We start from the raw sequence: 7,071 nt of genomic DNA, 5'->3' as shown, positions 1-7,071 counted from the left end.
CTGCAGGTTGGGGTTTCTGAAATCGCCGGTTGGCGCCGCGTGCACAGGGTTGGCGCCGCGAACAGGTGGGCAGAATGCCAGGAAATTGTGATACGCACAGGTCGCGCCGCGTACCTGTGTTGGCGCCGCGAAGGCGTACTTGTTTTCTCGTTTCGCGCCGCGTGCATAGGTTGGCGCCGCAAACGTGTTGGTGTGGTTCAGGTCGCGCCGTGAACTTTGGTTGCGCCGCGTGCTGTAGCGATAGTTATCTCTTGCGAAAGTTAAATGATGTGTAACTTTCGAACCATAGGTCTGTTTTTAGTGCCGTTTCGAGCACGATGAATCTTATGAGATAGCCTATGTTTTAAATGATGAAATGAGGTGTGAATCCAATTATTTTAAATATGATTTTATTTCTTGGTGTATGATGTATTGTACATATATGTGATGAGATGTGTTAAATACATGATATGTTGAAATATTAATCATGTGACGACTTGTTTAATTGGATGATGTATTGTTGACATATAGGATGAAATGTGACAATATGAGATGTTGTTTTGAAAAACATTATGATGTGATGATTTGTTTAGAGTCGTATGATGATGACTGATTTGCTTTGAAATGATGTGAATACATGTGTGTCCTTATTTTTGATGATGATGATTGATGTGGACACTTGTATGTTCTTTAATGATGATGATTGATTATATTTGAATGATGCTAATGTATATAGACATACTTTGATGATGATGATGATGATGATGATGATGATGAGGAAATGGGTATTTGATGATGTTACTCATTAGACTTGACGATGGTATAGTATGTTGTATATGTTGCATTCATTCATGTTCATTGATGATACTGTATCCATAAGGGTGTGTTGGATCAGTGAAGGGCATGATTCCCATTGTGTGGAATCTGTGCTGGCAGGGCCGTATCTTGATGATGTTGGATCGGTCATGGGTTATTCCCATTTGATGAGGTTGGTACCACATGCATAGTGTCAGTTCATACATATGCATACTTTTATAACATGATTGGAAGTATTCTAGTGTTATAAATATCGATGATGTGTTGGTTGTGTGTTTTGTTGAATTAATGTTGAGTATGATTGTCTGTTTGAAAGATGTGTTTTGTTGACGTTTGTGTAAATGATGGATGTTCCTGATAATCTGAATATGATGAAATTGGGTGAATGATATAACTATGATGTGTTGTTATTTAAGATGCAATAACATTTGTTAACTGTGATGAGACTCACCCTTACTGTTGACATTTTCAGATTGAGGATAGATGCTTTCGACTTGGTGAGGATTAGCTCATAAGTCAGTGTTTAGTGTAGCGTCAGGTGTCATGCTCTGATATTGTAACACTGGGGGAAACGCTAGTTTAGAGTTTATGATGATACTCTATCGTGTTGTTATTGTATTAGATTCTGTGGATTATTGCATAGATGATGTTATGCTTATCCGTATGATGAATTTTCCGCTGCGTAAACATGAGATTTTATGTATTATGGTGAATTGTTCCTTAGTGAAAGCATGACAATGAATATATGATGAATTTGTTTTAATTGGAATTGTGGCACCCTTGTTTTCATGTTTTACTCTGAAAATTAATTATTAATTCCTGTGGGGTTTAGAAGGGTGTTACAATAGTGGTATCAGAGCAGGTCGGTCCGTCCGGCCAATTGTTGAGTCAGTTGAGTTGCGCGACAGTTGTATATTGTCGGCATTTTATTCCTTGGTACGCGACATGTGAGTGAATCACTGTCGGTACTTGGTTGTTTGTTGCAGGTGTTGGATTGAAACAAGTGGGGGAGAAGCTTCGCTTCTCGATTATGTTTCAGTTGAAGAAGATTGATTCAGTAGGCTGTTGTTGGAAACAGTGCGAGCGTTGTCGGAGCTTGTTGTTTCCCGAGTTGAAGGTGACTTGGAATTAAGACTTCACTGGGAATTGAGTTGGAACATCTTGAAGGAAGGTGATTAGAGGTAATTGACAGTTATTGTAAGAGAAGGAGATTGGAGAGTTGCGATGTGTCAGCTCTGCTGGTGTGCTGCGAAGTTGTCAGTTGAGTAGCCTTGCGTCTCGGAAGAGGTTCAGTTACGAGTTTGCAATGAGGATTGTTGTCGTGATGTTGCAGAAAGCGGACTTCGGCGGGGGAATGTGTCGCTTAAGTTATAAGGATGTTTGGAAGTGAAGAGATACGATAAGGGGCTGTTTGGAATGTGATAGAGTTGAAGAGAATGAGTTTTGGAGAGAGATTTTCGTAAGCAAAACGCAGGAAAATTGCTGAATAGCTGCGGAACTTCGAAAATTCATAACTGGAGTTCTGGACACCCGAATTGAGTTCCGTTTGAAGCTTCGGAAAGCTAATGAGATGAACTTTGTTATAAAAATGGTTGCAACAGCTGTAAGATAATTAATTGTGACAGGATGACGTTGGTAAGAGGCGAAGTTACGGTTACTCTTGTTCTTATAACTAGACTTGTTTATGGGTACTGCATGGGATGTCAGTGTCAGTGTTGAAGGGATCGAAGGAACAATTAACAGGTTTGTTGAGGAGTAATTTTAAGAATTGAATTTACCAATTGAGAAGTTTTGGATATATCGTATAGAGTGTCACTGCATGATGTCAGTGTTGCAATTTTTCGGGCAATGATTGGAAAATTCATATCTTGAGTTCCGAGTGTCGGATTGATGTGCCGTTTGAACCTACGAAGAGGAGGGATTGTGTTCTAATTTATGGGAGAGTTATAAGTACAGTAGAGGTAATCCTATGAGGAGATAGTCTGAATCCGGTTAAGGAATGCGTAGAACGTGTTGAATAGGAATGCCTACTACCGTGATTATTCGAAACGAAGTTGAGCAGAACGTGATGTTGATGAATAAGTGGGTGAGATGCTCGATAATAAAGATGATTTGAGTGCCGATGGATTTTAGTAAAGATTGAATTAGTAGCAAAGATGGAATAAACTTTAGAACTCTTGGAATCGTGTTTGTGATGGCAAAGTAACGATAAGTATAAAAGAAGAATTGTAGGGAATTTCTAACATCTGTTAATGTGAGGAAGACTTTGTTGAGATTCTGAGTGGGATGATATTTGGACGTGAAGGATGTAATAGAATTTGGATTAAAACCACGAGTTATGAATGTTGTCTTGGTCTTGCAGGCTAATTGTATGGTTCAAAATTCGAAGTGTTTAGTGATCATAAGAGTTGAAGTACCTCTTTGATCAGAAAGGGCTTAATATGAGGCAGTAGAGATGATTAGAATATATTTTTGGATTAGGATTTTGGTTTGAATTACCATCCTAATGAGGAAAATGTTGTGTTATTGTGTTGCGTAAGAAGTCTTTAAAATGTCGGTGCTAATGATGAATGGGTTGGATTTAATTGGACAATTTAGAGACTTGAGTTGGTATGTGAAGGCACTCCTAATAGTGTTAGGTTGAGTATGCTAAAAGATGACTAGTGGTACTCTTGACGAGATTAGAGAAGGTCAGAAAGCTGATGTTGAGTTGATCGATAGGTTGACTTTGAAATACCAAAGTAAAGGCGGTGAATTCAGAATCGACGAAAACGATGTAATGAGGTTGAGTGATTGGATTTGTGTAACTGATGTTTTGAGCTTCAGAAGGATATTCTAGCAGGACACCGTAGTGAATTATTGGACTATGACGATGTTAATGAGTTTGGGTGCAAACTCGGAAAGGGACACTATTATGTAGTAACGACGGTTTATGCTTAAATATGATTTTCAACTAATATTGACAAATTTAGGACTTGATCACCCTAAATCTCTTGTTGGTAGTAGATGGAATCATATAGAAGAGATAAGCTTGTTTTGTTACCTTAATGGTTTAAGATGTGATGAATACTAAGCCGTGGGAATAATCACTCACTATGTTGTGTGAACTTATGAAGAAGTGAATATGAAAGAGTGCGACATGGTGGATGATGACTTAAGACGGGTAATCAGAGTCGCGCAGCGAAAGTGTGATGTGGAGTAGTGTTATGAGTACTACTCGCGGGCAGTAAAGGAATTAATATGTCGGAAGCCTACATAGAACATATGTGTTGATCTATATGTTGGATTCTGAATCCAGTGGATGTAAGGATGTCGTGTCGAAAAATTATAACTCTTTTGAATAATTGCCGAGATGATGAATATGTTATTACGGTTATAGGTAGTTAACGAGTATGTATTCGGTGAAATTAAAACGAAGAGTTGATGCTATATGACGTCGTAATAATTTTGTGTTGTTGTTAAGGGGTTATTGTAGATTCTAGATATAATGAGGAATTATACTCTATGAAGGGAGGAATTGATTTAGTTCTTAGAAAAGAGTGAAACTCAATTTGAGTTGTTTGTAAGGAATGGCGTATTGAGGCTGATGAGCGTGATTTTAATTACTTGTGTGCACTCGTTCCGATGGCCGGAATGTTTAATAGATGTAGTAACTCGGGAATTTGTTTTTGAGTGCGAGTAAGTATTACTGAATGGTAAATTGGTACCATGAATGATGAAGAATGATTCTTGGACGAATGAGTAAAGAGAATCGGAATCGGGTGAAACTCAGAAATCTATTTGGTATAGATGATTGTGATGAGTAATCAGAGTAGTGCGGAAAAAGCGGAATGCAACGAGTTGGATAATTGCTGGTGTGACTTAAGAGGAGACAGATAATTGGAATTCAATGGTATAGGAATATGAGTATTGAGTTTCTTGAAGGAAGCCGTTAGTGAAAAGTGTAAGTATTATTTTATCGCTCAGATGGAAGAATATGCCTAACGTTGGTGTGTTGGCAGATGGTATGCATTACTGCAGTGTTGATCAGTGTGATCATACTATAGATTGTGTAATTGTATTACTCGGCTGTTGGGCGTATTGTATAGGTTGTATCTCAATGTTCTGTTGTTGTTAACCTTTTGGAGCTATAGCGAGTGGTATACTTTTGGATAGCCAAAAGCGACGTAAGAACTGGGATTTGAATGTATGAAACATGTTTCCTGTTGGTTATGTCAGATGGATTTTTGAGGTTGACCGATGGTAATGTTAATTGGGAGCTGAAGAGTCAGGTGGAGGACTCTTATACGAGCTGGTTACTTGAGGTATGTTTTCGAGGACGAAAACTCTTTTAGTGGGGGAGAGTTGTAACACCCGTATATTTTAATTTTTAATTTAAATGGAAATTTAATTTAATAATTAGAATTATTGGTGATTTGTAGAATTTAATTGGAAAATGATGGTTTATGGTGTTGGGCCATGTGTGACGTTAAGGAATGAGGGGGTGTTATGTTAGTAAAGGTCTTATTCCAATTAAAGGTTATTTTATAAAATAATAAGGAATTGAGAATAAGAAAAGGAACGTGAAAAGCAGAGCAGAGGAGATGAGGGATTGGGAAGCTGGTACGTGAAAAGGAGCAATGGAGGGAGAGACCAATCAAGAATCTTTGGCTAAGGTAAGGGGGGACTCTCCGGTTATCATCTATTATCGTGTTCTTAGATAATAATATTGACTAGGGATGTTGTTGAGTCAATTGGATTATATGATAGATTTAGGGATTTAGTCGAATTGTATGATGTTTGATCCCTATGTTTGAATCCATGATACCTATGTTGTTTTGGTCCCAATTGATGCGTGATTGAGGTATTATGAGGTGTTCTTCGTGTTGTTTGTGCATTCGATTTCCCTAGGTTCGTACTGGTATGAATTGGGTGTGTTTGGAATGCATAGAATGCTGTTTTCTGCAGGTTGGGGTTTCTGAAATCGCCGGTTGGCGCCGCGTGCACAGGGTTGGCGCCGCGAACAGGTGGGCAGAATGCCAGGAAATTGTGATACGCACAGGTCGCGCCGCGTACCTGTGTTGGCGCCGCGAAGGCGTACTTGTTTTCTCGTTTCGCGCCGCGTGCATAGGTTGGCTCCGCGAACGTGTTGGTGTGGTTCAGGTCGCGCCGCAAACTTTGGTTGCGCCGCGTGCTGTAGCGATAGTTATCTCTTGGGAAAGTTAAATGATGTGTAACTTTCGAACCATAGGTCTGTTTTTAGTGCCGTTTCGAGCACGATGAATCTTATGAGATAGCCTATGTTTTAAATGATGAAATGAGGTGTGAATCCAATTATTTTAAATATGATTTTATTTCTTGGTGTATGATGTATTGTACATATATGTGATGAGATGTGTTAAATACATGATATGTTGAAATATTAATCATGTGACGACTTGTTTAATTGGATGATGTATTGTTGACATATAGGATGAAATGTGACAATATGAGATGTTGTTTTGAAAAACATTATGATGTGATGATTTGTTTAGAGTCGTATGATGATGACTGATTTGCTTTGAAATGATGTGAATACATGTGTGTCCTTATTTTTGATGATGATGATTGATGTGGACACTTGTATGTTCTTTAATGATGATGATTGATTATATTTGAATGATGCTAATGTATATAGACATACTTTGATGATGATGATGATGATGATGATGAGGAAATGGGTATTTGATGATGTTACTCATTAGACTTGACGATGGTATAGTATGTTGTATATGTTGCATTCATTCATGTTCATTGATGATACTGTATCCATAAGGGTGTGTTGGATCAGTGAAGGGCATGATTCCCATTGTGTGGAATCTGTGCTGGCAGGGCCGTATCTTGATGATGTTGGATCGGTCATGGGTTATTCCCATTTGATGAGGTTGGTACCACATGCATAGTGTCAGTTCATACATATGCATACTTTTATAACATGATTGGAAGTATTCTAGTGTTATAAATATCGATGATGTGTTGGTTGTGTGTTTTGTTGAATTAATGTTGAGTATGATTGTCTGTTTGAAAGATGTGTTTTGTTGACGTTTGTGTAAATGATGGATGTTCCTGATAATCTGAATATGATGAAATTGGGTGAATGATATAACTATGATGTGTTGTTATTTAAGATGCAATAACATTTGTTAACTGTGATGAGACTCACCCTTACTGTTGACATTTTCAGATTGAGGATAGCTGCTTTCGACTTGGTGAGGATTAGCTCATAAGTCAGTGTTTAGTGTAGCGTCAGGTGTCATG

Source organism: Vicia villosa, linkage group LG1 (genome assembly GCF_029867415.1).
Source record: "Vicia villosa cultivar HV-30 ecotype Madison, WI linkage group LG1, Vvil1.0, whole genome shotgun sequence".
Lineage (NCBI taxonomy): Eukaryota > Viridiplantae > Streptophyta > Magnoliopsida > Fabales > Fabaceae > Vicia > Vicia villosa.
Note: the sequence above shows the minus strand (reverse complement) of the source record.